This window comes from Thermobia domestica, chromosome 12 (genome assembly GCF_964235325.1).
Source record: "Thermobia domestica chromosome 12, izTheDome1.hap1.1, whole genome shotgun sequence".
Taxonomy (NCBI): Eukaryota; Metazoa; Arthropoda; class Insecta; order Zygentoma; family Lepismatidae; genus Thermobia; species Thermobia domestica.
The window spans coordinates 167,414,749-167,437,075 of record NC_137465.1 but is presented as its reverse complement, the minus strand read 5'-3'; positions in this window follow the sequence as shown (position 1 = coordinate 167,437,075).

The following is a 22,327-nucleotide window of genomic DNA, read 5'->3' as shown; positions in this document are numbered from 1 at the left end:
AAGATATATCGAGAAGCGATTTTTCTTGGAACCGGTTCCGCGTCTCAACAACAGTTTCATTCTCGTCCGCTAACCCTGTAATTCAAACCGAAAGTGATAGAAATGAATCATGTTTAATTTCTACGTATATCGTCGTAGAACAAAAATGACAATTGATAGCGACAATGCGGATTTTTAGAAATCGATTGTGTGTCTCAAGAAAGATATCACCTTCACCTGCATCTCTCAAACCGGACGTGAGTAGTAATCGCATGACTTGGCCTAACTTTGGACTTTGACCCCAACCTTTGTGACGTCATAGGTCAAAGGTCAATGACCTTGGCCCGGGGTCAATGACCTAGGGGTACCTAGGACCACCCCCTCTAAATTTTGGCAGGAGTACCTTGGCCCACCCCCTAAATTTTGGCAGGGGTACATAGGACCACCCCCCTTAAATTTTGGAAATTGCCAAATCTAAAAATTGGGTGTGGTAGCCTAGGACCATAGTATGTACCTCTATCAGTATTGGGTGTCTATGTCGTTCCCTTTCATGGGTAAAAAATTGCCAAAAATTGAATTTTCGGAGGTTTTTGACCTAATTTATCTCCTTGGATGAGGTGTTTTTACCCTATATGGCTATATGGGCGTATACAGGGGTCCATTACCTTTCATAAGACATGGGTATATTAATGCACCCCTTGAAAAATTTGGGAGGGGTACCTTGGCCCACCCCTTAAATTTTGGAAATTGCCCAATTTAAACATTGGGTATTATAGTACAGGACCCTAATATGTATCATGATAAATTTGGGTGGTCCACCTCGTCCCCTTTTAGGGGTACAAAATTGCCAAAAATATAAACGTAAGCAATACGTTATACCACGTGTTTGGTTTTCGGCCTAATTTATCTCCTTGGATGAGGTCCTATTACCTTATATAGTTATAAGGGCGTATACAGGGGTCTATTCCCTTTCATAAGACATAGGTATATTAATGCACCCCTTGAAAAAATTTGGGAGGGGTACCTTGGCCCACCCCTTAAATTTTGGAAATTGCCAAATCTAAAAATTGAGTGTGGTAGCCTAGGACCATAGTATGTACCTCTATCAGTATTGGGGGTCTATGTCGTTCCCTTTCATGTGTAAAAAAATTGCCAAAAAATTCAAATTTCGGGGGTTTTTGACCTAATTTATCCCCTTTGATGAAGTGTTTTTACCCTATATGGTTATATGGGCGTATACAGGGGTCCATTAGCTTTCATAACATATGGGTATATTAATGCACCCCTTGAAAAAATTGGGAGGGGTACCTTGGCCCACCCCTTAAGTTTTGGAAATTGCCCAATTTAAACATTTGGTATTATAGTATAGGACGCTAATATGGATCACTATAAATTTGGGTGGTCCACCTCGTTCCCTTTTAGGGGTACAAAATTGCCAAAATATAAACGTAAGCAATACGTTATACCACGTGTTTTGTTTCGACCTAAGTTATCCCTTTGATGAGGTGTTATTACCCTATATGGTTATATGGGCGTATACAGGGGTCCATTACCTTTCATAAGACATGGGTATATTAATGCACCCCTTTAAAAATTTGGGAGGGGTACCTTGGCCCACCCCTTCATTTTTAGAAATTGCCCAATTTAAACATTTGGTATTATAGTATAGGACGCTAATATGGATCACTATAAATTTGGGTGGTCCACCTCGTTCCCTTTTAGGGGTACAAAATTGCCAAAATATAAACGTAAGCAATACGTTATACCACGTGTTTTGTTTCGACCTAAGTTATCCCTTTGATGAGGTGTTATTACCCTATATGGTTATATGGGCGTATACAGGGGTCCATTACCTTTCATAAGACATGGGTATATTAATGCACCCCTTTAAAAATTTGGGAGGGGTACCTTGGCCCACCCCTTCATTTTTAGAAATTGCCCAATTTAAACATTTGGTATTATAGTATAGGACGCTAATATGGATCACTATAAATTTGGGTGGTCCACCTCGTTCCCTTTTAGGGGTACAAAATTGCCAAATTTTAGTACAACCACGTGTTTGGTTTTTAACCTAATTTATCTCCTTGGATGAGGTCCTATTACCTTATATGGTTATATGGTCATGTATAGGTGTTCATTCCCTATCATAAGACATAGGTACATTGGTGCACCCCTTTAAATTTTTAGGAGGGGGTACCCTGGCCCACCCCTTCAATTTCAGAAATTCTCCAATTTAAGCATTTGGTATTATAGTACAGGACCTCATTATGTATCATGATAAATTTGGATGGTCCATCTCGTTCCCTTTCATGGGTACGAAATTGCCAAATTTAGGTACAACCAAGTGTTTGGTTTTTGATTTAATTTATTCCCTTGGATGAGGTCCTATTACCTTATATGGTTATATGGTCATGTATAGGGGTCCATTTCCTATCATAAGACATAGGTACATTTTTGCACGCCTTTAAATTTTTTGGGAGAGGTACCTTCGCCCACCCCTTTAATTTTGGAAATTGTTCAATTTAAACATTTGGTATTACAGTATAGGACCCTAATATGGATCACTATAAATTTGGGTGGTCCACCTCGTTCCCTTTTTAGGGGTACAAAATTGCCAAAATATAAACGTAAGCAATACGTTGTACCACGTGTTTGGTTTTTGACCTAATTTATCTCCTTGGATGAGGTCCTATTACCTTATATGGTTATATTGTAATGTATAGGTGTTCATTTCCTATCATAAGACATAGGTACATTGGTGCATCCCTTTCAATTTTAGGAGAGGTACGTACCTTGGCCCGCCCCTTAAATTTTGGAATTTTTTTGATTTAAGCATTCGGTATTATAGTACAGGACCTTAATATGTATCATGATAAATTTGGATGGTCCACATCGTCCACTTTCATGGGTACGAAATTGCCAAAATATAAACGTAAGCAATACGTTGTACCACGTGTTTGACATTTTGACCCAATTTATCTCTTGGATGAGGTCCTATTACCTTATATGTTTATATGGTTATGTATAGGGGTCTATTCCCTATCATAAGACATAGGTACATTTGTGCACCCCTTTAAAATTTATTAGGGGTACCTTGGCCCATCCCTTAAATTTTAGAAATTGCTCATTTTATATATTTGGTATTATAGTACTGGACCCTAACATGTATTATGATAAATTTGGGTGGTTTACCTCGTTTCTCTTTCATGGGTACATGTTATATGGGTATGTACAGAGGTTTATTACCTTTATATGTTTATGTTCCCTTTTAAATTTGGGGAATTATCAAATAACAAAATTCGGTAAACCTTTTTCTAGGACCCATTGTAGATGTTGGTGTTCCTCTTATGGCCAAATATTCAAAATTTAAAGGTTATTGACCGGCTTTATTATTGAATAAGTACAGGATTTATTACTTTTTCATAACACACAGGTGTATTTGTGTACCAATCTTAAATTTTGGGAGGGGTACATTTCTTATTGTCATATCAATAATTGGTAATGGTTCTTAAAATTGGATAGTATCTCATTCATTGGGTAAATCATTGTGAAATATGAGTATGATCACGTAATCAGTTATTGACCTATGATGGAATTAGGAGTCCAGGACATTGGAACATTGAAACTTTGTAGGATAATTTGAGAATTGCGTTATTGGTTTTGGTTATTCCCGCCAAATATAAACGTAAGCAATACGATGTACCACGTGATTGACCTTGATGAGGTAGTGTACAGGGATACATAGCTAACCTTATTGATTCTTATGACTCATAGTCTTAAGGGAATACATGCTACAACACTGACAAAGTTATTGTTGATGCAATTTGATTGGTTGATCACTATCTTTCGTGCAATCTGATTGGTTGATCACTATCTTTCGTGCAATCTGATTGGTTGATGATTTTCAAATCTTTGCTGTATTCAGTTTTAAGTTTTGTTTAACATTTAAAAATCTTGGTTTCGTTCAACATTTTGCACTCACTGATAAATATGATCAAAACCGTTTATTTGTTAATCGAATAGTTAAAAACCGGATAAAGTTTGACGGTTAACCGTGAAACGTAAATTTTTTTTAGTTTGAAATTTTTTTGCTTGAAATTTGTTGTTTGAAAATTTTTTCGTTTCCAAATTTTTTTGTTGCAAAATTTTGTTTGAGATTTTTTCGTTTGAAATTTTTGTTTGAAATTTGTTTCTAAATTTTTTGTTTGAAAATTTTTGTTCGAAAATTTTGTTGCAAAATTTTTGTTTTGAAATTTTTCGTTTCCAAATTTTTTGTTTTGAAATTTTTTGTTTCAAAATTTTTTTGTTTGAAATTTTTTTTCGTTTGAAAATTTTGTTTCCAAATTTTTTCGTTTCAAAAATTTTGTTTGAAAGATTTTTGTTTGAAAGTTTGTGCACTCATTAGTAAAGAACCGGAACTGTTTAGAACAAAAACCTCTGGCAACATTGTGGTGCAATAGTACACGTCAGAACATGATAATGCAACGTCATCAGTTTTGCATCATCGTTCGCGTTAGTATTCATGATAACATCATCATGGCTACTTGTCTGCAGTTTCTAAACACACGTGATGTGATGAAATCATTTACCAAGATTACTGATTTACAACAGAATGTACCTTATAGAATCTTAGCTAGCCAAATAATCCCTACAAAGTTTGGATTAAGAATCGTAGTGAAGCTTGAAAATGATAAGAATATAATTTTACCAGCAAGATATTTTCCCATGGAGGCATCAAAACAAGAAGAACTGCTGCGTTTCTTAAATACTGGATCTGTATCTTTATGTTACAAAGGATTCTTGGGTCGAAGTCATCAATTTGAATTTAGTACATAGCCGGATTCGTCAGCCATTGTGATGAAATCATGAATTCAAACATCAACACGTCAGACATAGTTGTATGAATTTGGTTGGTCAGCATGACGTCAGTAACTGTGATGAAATCATGAATTCAAAAGTCAGCACATTCCTTTCCAATGACGTTAGTCGTAGTTCTATAAATCAACCAATACCGTGAAATCATTTGAGCAAGTGCTTTTCAGGAGGAAAGATGTGTACTTCTAACGATAAAGAGTTCATCTTCGCAAGCTATTATCCAATAAATATATTTCAAACAAAACCTGTGATGATTGGTATCAGTGCTAGAACATTTGACCCAGTGATTCGATTGGGCAAAGCAGAACAATTTGGTGTACAACTGACCTGTGAAGAATGGCAAATATTATGTTCACGAATCGACCAAATGAACGATTATTTTCATGATGAGCTAAATGTGACCATAGTCAAATCATTAGGCTCAAATCATGAAGTGGTGATGCGTACAGTCCTCGAAGAGATGGTGCTGTTACGTAAAAAGAGTACATTTCATGTCCCTCGCAATATGGTGTATCTAACACAAACGGAATGGAACAAATTCATCAGCGTATTTCAGTGTGTGAAACATGCAGTGGAAGTGTGCAACAAAACTAGTATATTCCTGAAAAAGTACTATTTTGAAAAATGTGTTATGCATATTGTACAACATGTATCTAGATATTGTGATGGTTGTCAACATCGTTCGTGGGTGCATACCTGCATTGATAAACAGTTTATTTGTGATCAAATGGGCATTGAGTTTCCACCAATTGATATTGCAATAGACCTTAAAAGACTTCAACTGGAATTAAAATTATATGCTAAAGACAAACTAGTGCAAGAAGTTCAAAATACATTGTATCGACAATATCCAGAACCACTATCTGGTATGGATGTATGTGGAGTGTAATAAAATGATCCATTTCAATGAATTGTGTTTTTTTCATTTCAAGTACAACCCTATGTTCTGACGTGTACTATTGCACCACAATGTTGCCAGAGGTTTTAGTTCTAACAGTTCCGGTTCTTTACTAATGAGTGCACAAACTTTCAAACAAAAATCTTTGAAACAAAATTTTGAAACGAAAAAAATTCAAACAAAAAATTTCAAACGAAACAAATTCAAACAAAATTTTGAAGCGAAAAAAATTTCAAACAAAATTTTGAAAAAAAATTTCAAAACAAAAAATTTGGAAAACGAAAAATTTTAAACAAAAATTTTAAAACAAAATTTTCGAACAAAAATTTTCAAACAAAAAATTTCAAACGAAAAAAATTTCAAACAAAAATTTCAAACGAAAAATCTCAAACAAAATTTTGCAACAAAAAAATTTGGAAACGAAAAAAATTTCAAACAAAAAATTTCAAGCAAAAAATTTTCAAACTAAAAAAATTTTACGTTTCACGGTTAACCGTCAAACTTTATCCGGTTTTTAACTATTCGATTAACAAATAAACGGTTTTGATCATATTTATCAGTGAGTGCAAAATGTTGAACGAAACCAAGATTTTTAAATGTTAAACAAAACTTAAAACTGAATACAGCAAAGATTTGAAAATCATCAACCAATCAGATTGCACGAAAGATAGTGATCAACCAATCAGATTGCACGAAAGATAGTGATCAACCAATCAAATTGCATCAACAATAACTTTGTCAGTGTTGTAGCATGTATTCCCTTAAGACTATGAGTCATAAGAATCAATAAGGTTAGCTATGTATCCCTGTACACTACCTCATCAAGGTCAATCACGTGGTACATCGTATTGCTTACGTTTATATTTGGCGGGAATAACCAAAACCAATAACGCAATTCTCAAATTATCCTACAAAGTTTCAATGTTCCAATGTCCTGGACTCCTAATTCCATCATAGGTCAATAACTGATTACGTGATCATACTCATATTTCACAATGATTTACCCAATGAATGAGATACTATCCAATTTTAAGAACCATTACCAATTATTGATATGACAATAAGAAATGTACCCCTCCCAAAATTTAAGATTGGTACACAAATACACCTGTGTGTTATGAAAAAGTAATAAATCCTGTACTTATTCAATAATAAAGCCGGTCAATAACCTTTAAATTTTGAATATTTGGCCATAAGAGGAACACCAACATCTACAATGGGTCCTAGAAAAAGGTTTACCGAATTTTGTTATTTGATAATTCCCCAAATTTAAAAGGGAACATAAACATATAAAGGTAATAAACCTCTGTACATACCCATATAACATGTACCCATGAAAGAGAAACGAGGTAAACCACCCAAATTTATCATAATACATGTTAGGGTCCAGTACTATAATACCAAATATATAAAATGAGCAATTTCTAAAATTTAAGGGATGGGCCAAGGTACCCCTAATAAATTTTAAAGGGGTGCACAAATGTACCTATGTCTTATGATAGGGAATAGACCCCTATACATAACCATATAAACATATAAGGTAATAGGACCTCATCCAAGAGATAAATTGGGTCAAAATGTCAAACACGTGGTACAACGTATTGCTTACGTTTATATTTTGGCAATTTCGTACCCATGAAAGTGGACGATGTGGACCATCCAAATTTATCATGATACATATTAAGGTCCTGTACTATAATACCGAATGCTTAAATCAAAAAAATTCCAAAATTTAAGGGGCGGGCCAAGGTACGTACCTCTCCTAAAATTGAAAGGGATGCACCAATGTACCTATGTCTTATGATAGGAAATGAACACCTATACATTACAATATAACCATATAAGGTAATAGGACCTCATCCAAGGAGATAAATTAGGTCAAAAACCAAACACGTGGTACAACGTATTGCTTACGTTTATATTTTGGCAATTTTGTACCCCTAAAAAGGGAACGAGGTGGACCACCCAAATTTATAGTGATCCATATTAGGGTCCTATACTGTAATACCAAATGTTTAAATTGAACAATTTCCAAAATTAAAGGGGTGGGCGAAGGTACCTCTCCCAAAAAATTTAAAGGCGTGCAAAAATGTACCTATGTCTTATGATAGGAAATGGACCCCTATACATGACCATATAACCATATAAGGTAATAGGACCTCATCCAAGGGAATAAATTAAATCAAAAACCAAACACTTGGTTGTACCTAAATTTGGCAATTTCGTACCCATGAAAGGGAACGAGATGGACCATCCAAATTTATCATGATACATAATGAGGTCCTGTACTATAATACCAAATGCTTAAATTGGAGAATTTCTGAAATTGAAGGAGTGGGCCAGGGTACCCCCTCCTAAAAATTTAAAGGGGTGCACCAATGTACCTATGTCTTATGATAGGGAATGAACACCTATACATGACCATATAACCATATAAGGTAATAGGACCTCATCCAAGGAGATAAATTAGGTTAAAAACCAAACACGTGGTTGTACTAAAATTTGGCAATTTTGTACCCCTAAAAGGGAACGAGGTGGACCACCCAAATTTATAGTGATCCATATTAGCGTCCTATACTATAATACCAAATGTTTAAATTGGGCAATTTCTAAAAATGAAGGGGTGGGCCAAGGTACCCCTCCCAAATTTTTAAAGGGGTGCATTAATATACCCATGTCTTATGAAAGGTAATGGACCCCTGTATACGCCCATATAACCATATAGGGTAATAACACCTCATCAAAGGGATAACTTAGGTCGAAACAAAACACGTGGTATAACGTATTGCTTACGTTTATATTTTGGCAATTTTGTACCCCTAAAAGGGAACGAGGTGGACCACCCAAATTTATAGTGATCCATATTAGCGTCCTATACTATAATACCAAATGTTTAAATTGGGCAATTTCCAAAACTTAAGGGGTGGGCCAAGGTACCCCTCCCAAATTTTTCAAGGGGTGCATTAATATACCCATATGTTATGAAAGCTAATGGACCCCTGTATACGCCCATATAACCATATAGGGTAAAAACACTTCATCAAAGGGGATAAATTAGGTCAAAAACCCCCGAAATTTGAATTTTTTGGCAATTTTTTTACACATGAAAGGGAACGACATAGACCCCCAATACTGATAGAGGTACATACTATGGTCCTAGGCTACCACACCCAATTTTTAGATTTGGCAATTTCCAAAATTTAAGGGGTGGGCCAAGGTACCCCTCCCAAATTTTTTCAAGGGGTGCATTAATATACCTATGTCTTATGAAAGGGAATGGACCCCTGTATACGCCCTTATAACTATATAAGGTAATAGGACCTCATCCAAGGAGATAAATTAGGCCGAAAACCAAAAACGTGGTATAACGTATTGCTTACGTTTATATTTTTGGCAATTTTGTACCCCTAAAAGGGGACGAGGTGGACCACCCAAATTTATCATGATACATATTAGGGTCCTGTACTATAATACCCAATGTTTAAATTGGACAATTTCCAAAATTTAAGGGGTGGGCCAAGGTACCCCTCCCAAATTTTTCAAGGGGTGCATTAATATACCCATGTCTTATGAAAGGTAATGGACCCCTGTATACGCCCATATAGCCATATAGGGTAAAAACACCTCATCCAAGGAGATAAATTAGGTCAAAAACCTCCGAAAATTCAATTTTTGGCAATTTTTTACCCATGAAAGGGAACGACATAGACACCCAATACTGATAGAGGTACATACTATGGTCCTAGGCTACCACACCAAATTTTTAGATTTGGCAATTTCCAAAATTTAAGGGGGGTGGTCCTATGTACCCCTGCCAAAATTTAGGGGGTGGGCCATGGTACCCCTGCCAAAATTTAGAGGGGGTGGTCCTAGGTACCCCTAGGTCATTGACCCCGGGCTAAGGTCATTGACCTTTGACCTGTGACGTCACAAAGGTCGGGGTCAAAGTCCAAAGTTAGGCCAAGTCATGCGATTACTACTACGTGGTAGAATTTCACTACTACTGCGGTTTCACTATGGATTACCATACAGCAGCAACTGTAAGAGATGGCACAAAAAGTAGTTTTGTGCGATCGATTGACCGTCCAAAATATTCCGACTTTATTTTTGTAGTGGAAGCGGAACATGTACAAATCTACCACCACTTCCTGTTTCAATATTAATCCTCATATAACAAAAACGGTAAGAGTAGCAACAAATGGCTTTTTGATATGAATTTCTGCGTCCAAGGAATAAGTTAATTGTCTGACTATATCCCTGTACAGAGGTTGTTTCCGATCTATGGTGACGAAATTACACACCTTGTGCAGCACCACCAAGCAGGAAGAAAAGGGAGCTGCCACACTGTAAAAAATTTCGCGTTAAATTTACTGACCGATTACCGTCAACTCTCGCTGCCATCCAATTACCCTAAATTTTACGGACTACCGTTTTTTCATAAAAACGGCAGACCGTAAATTTAGAAGCAAAATAATATTGACCTATTTAGAAACAAATTTGGTACCGTATATTTTACGGTAATTTACCGTAATATTTAGGGGGTCGTTTTTTTTTTTTTTTTAAAAAAAAAGCACAGTTGTGTTATTACCGTACAAGATTTACGGTAACTATCACACCGACTCCCTATCTAGAGGTCCTTGCCGGTCCAGCATGCCCTCTTGCTAGATCCAGTAAGAATACTTACTGGGCAATATATATTGACCCAATTTTCATCGAAATGCTGGGAACTGTATCAGTACACACACTAGCCAGCAATAATTTTTCCTGAATGGATGCAACTAGAGTACACACTGATCCACTGGTGTTAAAGGCTACTTAACTAAAGAAAACACAAAAGTGAACGAAAGAAGCGTTGCACCTACGACGTGCATAATATCCATAAGAATAAAAGTTGAAATTAATTTTTGTTTGTAATATCGAACCCTTGTTCTGATATCATCTTGAACATACATTGCTTTTTCTTTTCAAAATTACCAATTTTGTCATGTATTGAACAAAACACCAGAAGAGGATTCGATATTACATACAAAAAAAAAAAAAACCTTCTTGAATTTTATAGCTGAGTTTTCGCACACTTTGAAGGTATAGTTGGAACAAACATTCATGTTCTTTTAAGATATTCATAAATCGATATTCTGTTGCAGTGTGAAGACTAGCTTTATTGCATGTGTTTTCGCTATATCAGTAGACTAATAGACCTCAAATATTCTAATCAGCGATTCATTCGATTAGTCGCATTATTACGGTTTCAGATAACCAAGCAGGCACCCGACAACATAGCTTAGAATGACCAGAAATACGACTAAACAAGTGTAAAACCATATGACTTCTCACAACACTGCCTACAGTATCCAGTATCCGCTTTCCCAAATTAATAAATACGTGTTTGCATAATTATGTAACAGTGGCATCAACGCTAAAAAAAAAATAAAAAAATAAAAGCACCAAACTTCCAGAGTATCGAACTTTTGCTTATTTATTAAACGCTCAAATGTATTATACAAATATATAAAAACAAGACACCAGAACTCAGAACAAAATTAAAGATAAAAACATTTACAGAAATATTTTTCAAATCTAACAATTCATTTATCCAGAAAAAATAATGACAGCATGCTCGCCCGATGAAAATTTTCTAGGGAACTCACCTCCCTGGTTACTACAGGGTGGCGCGTATTGTATCTACCAACTTCAAATGAAAATACAAAGGTGTGTTATGCAAGTTTTAATGCAAAACTGTTATGGAATATAAGTATATGGACTGGCAATTTGTACACTGTACAACACTTGTCGAAGGAGCTCACTAAACTTTAAAAATAACGTCCTGTAAATGTCCGCCTTTTTCCTGGATGCACTGCTGCAGGCGACGTGGGAAGGCATTCATCACACGCATTAACGTATCCTGTGGAATGGAACTTATCACATGACGAATGGCAGTCTTCAGTTCGTCAATTGTCTTCACGCGATTGGCAAAGACCCTTTCCTTAACATATCCCCAGAGGAAGTAATCAGGAGCTGTTAAATCTGGGGAACGGGATGGCCATGAGACATCGCCAAATCGGGATATCACGCGGTTTGGAAATGTTTCTCTGAGTATAGACATACTTTGGCGTGCCGTGTGTGCCGTAGCACCGTCTTGCTGGAAATAAACGTTATTGATCACACCCCTTTCCTGCAATTCCGGAATGAGAAACGTCTGTAACATATGGCAGTAGCGGTCGGAATTTACAGTTGTTGCATGTCCGGCGTCATCCTCAAAAAAATAGGGACCAATAATGCCACACATTCCAACTGCACACCATACCACAACTTTTGGGCTACCTTGAGGCTTTTCATGTAATGAACGAGGATTCTCCTGAGACCAATACCGGAAGTTTTGCTTATTAACATACCCAGTCAGGTGGAAGATTGCCTCATCGGACATCAAAAGTTGTTGGAGGAACAGTGGATCTCGGTTAATCAACTCAAGAATGTTCTGGCAGTTATTGAGTCTGTTTTCCTTATCAATGGCTCTCAACTCTTGTACCACCTGCAGTTTATACGGATGGAACTTCAAATCACCCAGCAAACGACCCAATGAACGTCGTGTCAAATGTAATGTTCGTGCATGTTGCCGTGCTGAACGTTTGGGACTGCGTTCCATCGCTACGCGCACTCGTTCCAAGTTTACATTTGTTCGAACACTTCGTCCACGACCTGGTGATTTCCGGTTCACAACACTACCTGTGGCCCGCCACTGTCTCACCCATCTCAGAATACTGTGTCTCTCGGGTATAGCAACATGGCGATCATCACTGTTTCGTCGCAGTGCCCGCTGAGCCTCACTGACAGAACCGGTTCGGATAAAGGCTTCCACCGCCGCAATTCGCGTCTGCACAGACCACCGCTCCATGGTAAACTAATTGCCAGAGGCCCTGCTATTCAGTGCCGTAAGCATGCGCAGCATTCGTACGCGCATTTGATCAGGGTTGCCAACTGCAACTGGTAGATACAATACGCGCCACCCTGTATATACCCTATTATATGAGATATTTTTTATTTGTATTAAGAAATTTAATACGTTTTCATTAGCTAGGGAAGTGACCCCCTACCCCTCCTTCGGGCACACATGAGTGACAGTATACTTTTATTTCTGTAACATGAAATATTCCAGTTAATGCAAAACAATTTATGTAATGCTGTACTAAGTACGATAAACTACGAAGCGCTTTTCCTAATAGTTTTTTTTTCTTTTTTTAAAAAGATTTCAACATTATGATTCTAATTCTAGCTTCACCACCACTCGTAGTTGGCTACATTATCATAAGACTTTAGTTTATACATCCAGCAGCTTCTTGGTTTCGAATCGTTGCACTCTAGAGCGATCTGCTTGCCACGATAGCCAACTAAAGTTCTGTTTGTCACCGAACAAAGTTCAAATATTAACATGGTGCTTTCTCGTACATTAAATTGCTTAATGTTGAATTTCCAGGATATCGTCAACAGTAGTAGGCCTACTGTATATATCACACCAGAAAACCACACACTAAACAAACAAACAAAAGAAAGAAACAAAACAAAACACATCCGAACCTACGCGCCATCAATCCTCGCTTCGAACATGTGCTTTTTCTCTCCAATGCGCATGCCCGACACAAGCATCTGACAGGAAAACGGTCTCCTACCATTATTTTAGAAAAACGGTAAACCGTATATTTTGCATGGTAGGAGGCACTTATTTTCACGGTTATTGGTTACAGTGCACTGTAAAAAATTTCGCCTTAAATTTACTGACCGATTACCGTCAACTCTCGCTGCCATCCGATTACCCTAAATTTTACGGACCACCGTTTTTTCATAAAAACGGCAGACCGTATATTTAGAAGCAAAATAATATTGACCGTATTTAGAAACAAATTTGGTACCGTATATTTTACGGTAATTTACCGTAAAATTTAGGGATCGTTTTTTTAAAAAAAGCACAGGTGTGTTATTACCGTACAAGATTTACGGTAATTATCACACCGATTCCGTATCTAGAGGTCCTTGCCAGTGCAGCGTGCCCTCTTGCTCGATCCAGTAAGAATTCTTGCTGGGCAATATAAATTGACCCGAGTTTCATCGAATTGCTGGAACTGTATCAGTACACACACTAGCTAGCAATATATTTTTCCTAGATGGATGCAACTAGAGTGCACGCTGGTCCACTGAAAGATTACTTAACTAAAGAAAACACAAAAATGAACGAAAGAAGCGTTGCACCTACGACGTGCATAATATCCATAAGAATAAAAGTTGAAATTAATTCTTGGTTTCTAATATCGAACCCTGATATCATCTTGAACATACATTGCTTTTTCTTTTCAAAATTACCAATTTTGTCATATATTGAACAAAACACAGAAGAGGATTCGATATTACATACAAAAAAAAAAAAAACTATTTCTTGAATTTTATAGCTGAGTTTTCGCACGCTTTGAAAATGTAGTTGAAACAAACATCCATGTCCTTTTAAGATATTCATAAATCGATATTCTGTTGCAGTGTTAAGACTAGCTTTATCGCATGTATTTTTGCTATGAGTACCAGTAGACTAATAGACCTCAAATATTCTAATCAGCGATTCATTCGATTAGTCGCATTATTACGGTTTCAGATAACCAAGCAGGCACCCGACAACATAGCTTAGAATGACCAGAACTACGACTAAACAAGTGTAAAACCATATGACTTCTCACAACACTGCCTACAGTATCCAGAATCCGCTATCCCAAATTAATAAATACGTGTTTGCATAATTATGTAACAGTGGCATCAATGCTATTAAAAAAAAAAAGTCACCAAACTTCCAGATTATCGGACTTTTTCATATTTATTAAACGCTCAAATGTATTAACAACTCACCAGAACAGATTATAGGTACTCAGAACAAAATTAAAGATAAAAACATTTACAGAAATATTTTTCAAATCTAACAATTCATTTATTCAGAAAAACTAATGATAGCATGAGCGCCCGATGAAAACTTTCTAGGGGACTCATCTCCCTGGTTACTATATACGCTATTACATTTGATATTTTTTATTTGTATTAAGAAATTTAATACGTTTTCATTAGCTAGGGGAGCGACCCCCTGCCCCTCCTTCGGGCATACATAAGTGACAGTATTCTTTTATTTCTGTAACATGAAAAATTCCAGTTGATGCAACACAATTTATGTAATGCTGTTCTAAGTACGGTAAACTACGAAGCACTTTTCCTAATTAAAAAAAAAAAAAAGTATTTCAACATTGTGATTTTCATTCTAGCTTCACCACCACTCGTAGTTGGCTACATTATCATAAGACTTTATACATCCAGCAGCTTCTTGGTTTCGAATCCTTGCACTTTGGAGCGATCTGCTTGCCACGATAGCCAACTAAAGTTCTGTTTGTCACCGAACAAAGTTCAAATATTAACATGGTGCTTTCCCATACATTACCTTGCTTAATGTTGAATTTCCAGGATATCTTCAACACTAGTATATATATCACACCAGAAAACCACACACTAAACAAACAAAATAAAAAGCAACACAAAACAAAGCACAACACATCCGAACCTACGCGCCATCAATCCTCGCTTCGACCATGTGCTTTTTCTCTCCAATGCGCATGCCCGACGCAAGCATGTGACAGGAAAACGGTCTCCTACCATTATTTTAGAAAAACGGTAAACCGTATATTTTTTATGGTAGGAGGCACTTATTTTCACGGTTATTGGTTACAGTGTATTAGATTTTTTGACGTTATCTCTATATGCAACAGCAAAAACTTATGTTACTAAAAGAATAGGGAAATTCAACAGCATAATTGTTTGATCATACCTTACACAGAAATCTTTGAAATTGAAACTCAAGTTGAAAAAAAAATAAAACAATTATAAATTGTATAAATAAGTAAATAGCAATTAACGAAACTTCATCATGATCCACAGAAACAACAATGTATTTTAAACTATGAAGGGCTGATTACATGGTAAGAACAAGCTTACAATAAATTTTTATATTTGTACTTTAAATCATATCTTCCCATTGCCCCAAAAATGGGGCGATCTACTTTTCCTTTTTTTCTTTTACTTGTCATGTTATTTAAAAGTAATTATTTTATGAATAAATGGCTTTGGTATCTAAGAACACTAAATCTGCAAGTTCAGTTTGTCAGTTGTTTATTAACTGCTTATGGAAAGAGGTAAATTCAACAAAATGTGGAGTCGGAAAAATTTGATTGTTTTTCTACTTTTAGTATCTTAACCTTGATCAATTTTATTTACTTATTATATTAGGTCCTTTCATGTTTAAAATATTATAGCTTTATATTGTTAATTGACATAAATGAAGTGACATAAATGGGTTAATGAAGTGCAATGCGTCGATTTTTATGTCCAGCATGGAATGCGTTTGCCACATCCTCCTACAGCAATATTCATTATAAGTGTTCATTCTACTGAAAGGTAACAAAAATCGCTTAGGCGACCCTTTGCCATTCGATTTCTTAGGTATGTTTTAACCCGTCTAAGACACGAGAAAGAACGTTCACATGGTGAATTAGATACAGAAATGGTCACAGCAATTACGGCTAATTTGTGAATTTCATGAAACCCAACTTTGAAATTATCCATCACTTCAGTAAACTGAGATATGGAGGTAATTTTGCATTGCTTCTCCTCCTCATAACGTTTCAAAACTTTCGGGAGAAGATTGAGTTCCACCTCTACACTATCGACATCAAATCCATAATGACGTGCAAGTGATTAAATTTTCCCAAATGAGAGGAAGTGTTCACTTTTAGAGTGAAGACTGCTTATCTCACTTAAAATCATTGTTCATTGCAGAGTTAAACAGGGTCATAGAACCTATTACAATATAATCAGTAGTAATACATATTGCTTTTGAAGTACAGGATGTCACCTTCATTATTCTACTTCCGTTGGGGTGGGCGGATGGGTGGGCAAGGCCATTCATCGGGTGGGCGGTCGCCCACCCCTGCCCACCCTTAATGCCGTCCCTGAATCATTCGCTCGTATAATTCACTACAATGCTCCAATCCAGTGCTATATCTGGGTTGTATGGTCGATGCTGAATATCCTCGAAGCCGTAGTTTTTCACTGCAGTCTTAGCAACAACACCCGCGTGGTTGGAACATCGTCAGTTAATATACGAGTTGAAAACAGAGTGACTGATGCAAATGACTACTTTCAACGAACTGACGCTGCTTGACGGTTGAAAATGATACATTATTTCTGCCATAGATGGCACTATGTGTCACGAATATGTTATTACCATTGACGTGGTATTTCAACGTCAGACCGAAAATTTTCGGAAATACCCTCTTATGTCGGAGGATACGTGAAAAGTGTAGAAATTCTTGTCATGGCAAACTTATACTGAGTACCGGCATGTCCCCCCCCCCCTCCAAACAAATAGATACTGGTTGTGAATAGCATTAGTCATGAGTTAGATTATTTCCATTTAAAAATAAAAATCAGAAAAGTTAAAATTAATAGAATAGATACAGACCCAAAAATAATGCAATTACAGAAAATGTAAAATGTCAAGACTCCTTGCAGAGGGGTTATTTAGTTGATTTGAAGTTTAGCACCAAGGCAATATGAAACCTGAACCTACAGCTTAGACCTGGGATTCGAGCCACATGCGATTTTACTGAGAATCGAACCTTTGTATCCTGCGCCCAAGTCGTTCCATATAACCCAAAGGGAGTTCATGCAAAGAAGTGCGTAAGGACCTAACGGGATTTTGGAATAAATTTGAAAACGTATATTGAAAGCTGTGGAAGATTCCAAGAACATTGAAAGCCACCATAGTTCAATTTATCCTTAAATTATTTATGCTTCAGAAAATTAAGTACAGTATATAACGGTTCTTTGACATTTTGTTTAAGGTATACTAATTGATAACGAAGAGTTATTAATGACTTTCGTAAAAAAAGAAAAAGAAAAAAAGAAAAGAAAAGAAAAGCAAGAAAAGAAAAGAAAAAAGTCTTTATTGACTGCTGGGTGGGGCCGGGTTTTAGTCCTACACCATTCTTCAAGATATTATAGGAAAATAAAAATTCACCATATTGAGACATTAATTTAAAAACCGTGCATGTCTTGTAGTGTGAATACTGTTTGAACCGTTAAGTGCTGACAAACTATGAAAGTATATATATTTTTAGAACAAGAAAAGTATGATGATGTTGATATAAATATAAACCTCTTGCATGCTAAGTAGTTTAATACCAAAATTGAAAATTTTCAGAAAAGAACTTTGAACTTCAAAAATCTTACTTAAAAATAGTATGAAGCGAATGTTATTTACTATTAGTATTGTACGAGAATCTTCATAATTAGGAGTTTCTAGTTGCAACCATAATGTAAATATTAATTTTTTCATGAGATATTGAACTCCAAAGTTATCTCCTCATTTATTTTCATTTTGGAATTACATACATCATTTAACATCCAAACGGTCCATATGTTTGTATCCTGACTGTTACTGTACTGTTAATTCGAGTGTAACAAGAATCACGACCAGGTGGAGCATTTCAATGTCCGAACGAAGTTGCGTACCGTGTTGACAGATTTTATTTTTTACATTGATTGTACGAGGACTGAAGGACGAGTAACAGACGTTCTGGAATTTTAAAAAAAAATCACAGAATGAACAAACCAAATTGTATTATATACATTTGAAAAGTACAATCTTTTTTCCACGCAAATCGCCACGCAAATTAAGACACTTATCATACCGTAATACAAGTTTATCAACACCATCGCCATAGAGATATGCCGCCTGCGATTTCAATCACTGGCTTACAGAGGCATGCAGTTCGGCGTCAGTTTCAAAGCGTTATGTAGCAAGAAATGTCTTCATCGCTGTAAAGAGGTGGTAGTCGCTCGGCGCCAAATCTGGACTTTATCATGGATAATCGAACACCTCCCATGCAAGACCATCCAAGAGCTCTCGGGTACGCTTGGCTTTTTTCTTTTTTTCTTTCTTTCTTTTTTTTTATTTTTGAAATCAATGCACCACTGCGCACTCGGCCTTCACTCACTATTCCATGTCCGCACACATCACACAGTTGGTGATGCATTTCAATTGGCTTGTGGTCTTTTGCCAACACAAATCTAATCACAGAACGCACTTCACAAGATATGGGATTTTCTATTGCAGCGGACATTGTAAGACGTCACAGAAAACACAGTAAGAGCGTCACAAGTCGTCACGCTACCACAGCTGGATGCATACTGAACGTGGCAACGTTCTGACATGAAGATGGCGACTCTAGCCCCGCGCACTGCCGAAATAGTCCGAAACGTCTGGTGCTTTCTGGACAGCCGTCGTAAATAGGTATTTCCCATCATAGTAGCATGGTATAGTTGAAATGGACAAAATCTAACATGTCTACTACGGAATTTTACACCATGACTTCTTCAACTTCTTAGGTTGGTTTAATACTTGAATTCATTCAATTACATTGTAATTGGTGCTTAAGTTTATGTGATTCAGATTTTTAGAAAAAATGAAGCGTTTTCGGTATTTTACAAATAAGGAAATGAATAACTACGGTTATTATGTTAAAAAATAATATGTTGCCGTACAGACACATTACATTTAAATGCTATTATTATTGTTATTATATTTTAAAAAAATATCAACGATATGCGCTTTGCTGCATGATGGAATTTTGTATTATGACACGAATTCGCTGCAACTTTGTACAAAAGTACCTTGGTAGCTTGGTTATAAATGGACATCCCACGTACACATTTTAGAACACAAAGAAAGCATTTTTGAATGAATTCAATAGAATAAAACGACGTCAGTAAACAGTGGTGGTGATAGTGTTGAAGGTAGTGAAAAGTTAAAAAAAAAAAAAAAAAAAGGCTATAGAGGGAACGAAAAACATCTTTGTATAACCGAAAACTATTGTTTAGCTGCATGACGCGCTAATGGTACAAAGACAAGCGAGTTCTCTAATTACAGCCAGTTGATCACACAAAGAGATTGAAAAAATTACTGAGTCCTTTGTATATGGTTACCTTTTTCAACTTTATTTTTTCGCTTTTTCTGTCTTGCATTGACTTCTGTGTCTACCATCATTTTGTCTAATGTTGTCCTTTTCCGTCTGAGCAAGCCACAAAAGCCAACTCTTTAGATAGGCTTGTCATTTTGAAACGACTATTAAAACCAAGCGCATTACAAGTAAGGAATGCAGTGTACTTCAATTTCTTTCTTTTTTTTATCTCGAAATCCTGAGAAAACAAGATTAAGATAACTCCACACCTCGAATATTTCTTTTTGCCAGGACTGGATGGGAGATGTATGAGGCAAATAGGGTGATGGTTAAAACCTGAAAAATGTATTATTTTTGACTATATAATTAGGCAATTGTTATTTCTCACTGGCGCAAATCCCATGGGATGAAGGAGACATATTTCCCCAATCTTGAAACTGGGGGACTGTCCCCCTCAATAATCCAATTTGAAATGTGTTGTTTGGGGGGAGAAATGTGATGATTTGTGTCCGACTGCCACAGAGGAAAGTGAGATGAAATTGATGTCCCCCAGAATAAGCCTCAAATCTACCCGCGTCCCAATCTTGTAGACAACTCTGCTCCCCTGATCCTCCACAGCATTCAATTTCATAAATATTTTGAACTTAGCTTAAAAAATGATTATGGGAACGATCTTACCCGTCCCCCCTCCTCCAATGTTGAAGATAAATTTGCGCCTCTGTTTCTTTCATATTACTTTTGAAAAAAGTCAAATACTTTAAAACCTCTGGCTTCAGAACTAAATATTTTGTCATTCATTTTAAGACGCGAAGTATCAAAATGAAACCTTGCGGGTGTTCTAGTGTTTTAAACCAACCTAAGGATACCCACCATAAATATACGAGAGAATGAGTGTATATCGGAGTGGGTATACGCTATATTTCTGAAAACTGTAGGCCCGTAGCCAGCCCCAAAATGTAGGGGTTGCCAGTAGAAGTTAGGGGTTCCGATCCAACCATATTATAGTTCATTTGCAAGCGTACCGTGAAAATTTTAGGAGAGCCAGTAAAAATTTAGGGGACCCGGCTCCCCGTGAATACGGACCTGAAAAATGGTTGAGCCTGCCAGATACCTGCCAAAATTTTTAGCATTTCATCATTGGTTATACTGTACAAATAGGACTATCAACTGTCCGGTATTTTACTGACAGACGGGTACTTTTGTAAGGCTCAACTATACATTTCAAGGCTTAAAATACAATTATTCTTAACCTGTTTTGAGGATTTTGAACAGTGTAGGATATTTTAATTTTCACGCTTGGTAACCGCATGTACAAATTAAAACAATCAACAACAGTATATTCGTAGCTAGTAAACACGCTAGTCAGAAAATCTCGCAGGATTTTTCCAAGGGGCAGGGGCAATAGATCGACACAATGAAAGCTGACGCCCGAAAGGCAAGAAGAAGTAACCTAAACAGAAGTGAATTAAATTGGGCATAGATATTGTAGACATAAAATGAGGAAATACAGGTATGGTATTTTCCTTAAAAAAAAAAACGGTTGGGTGGGGCACGGACCCCTGCAAACCTTTGATCACGAAATATCAAAAGTGCTAGTAAGAGTATGTCAAATGTGTGTAAAGGACATGAAGAATTGCAACGAAACTTTGTGTATGAACAATACGCAAAAAATAAACGAATACTTTTTTTTTAATTTTCTGCGGAAAAACGGTTCTAGGGAGCAAAAGCCCCCACCCAAAATTTTGAAGGTTGACACCCAAAAGGCGAGAAGAAGTGAACCGAAGTGAATGAAATTGTTCACAGATATTTAGACAAAATGATGGAATACGTGTTTCGTATTTTCTTGAAAAGAAAAAAAAACTGTTGCGTAGACCGAAACGTTAAGTGGCGGAAGGAGTGGACCGAAGCGAATGAAATTGTATGTAGATATCAGATATGTAAAATAAGGCCTTTCGTGTTTCACAAGTATCTCCATCCGATTTCTTCAAATATGGCAGGTCAAGAACAAGCACTAACAGTTATAGCGTATTATATAGTATTTCTGGACACCTTTAACCCTCACAACGTTTTTCTGCATAAACAAAAACAAGTATCGATTAATTTCCTGTTTGCTGTTGATGTGCTAAATTTGAAGGAAACGGATAGGGACAGTTGAGAAACACGAAAGGCCTTATTTTACATAGGGTCTATACAATATCCACACACAATTTCGTTTCATTCGGTCCACACCTCCCTGCGCTATTACGGTAATATTTACTTTTTTTCGGAGGGGACCTAGGCCCAACACTGTTTTCCCGCACAAATTAAAACACGTTTCATTTATTGTTTTGCAAATTGTCCCTATACAAAGTTTCGTTGCAATTCTCAACATTCTTTAGGAACTTCTGACGTATACTTATTTGCACTTTTGATATTTCGTAATCAATCGTTTAGAAGGTCCGTGTAAAACTTCCAGGAAAATACGAAACACAATTACCTCGTTTTACGCTTGCAATATCTGTGCACAATTTCATTTAATTCGGTGGACTTCTTGCCGTTT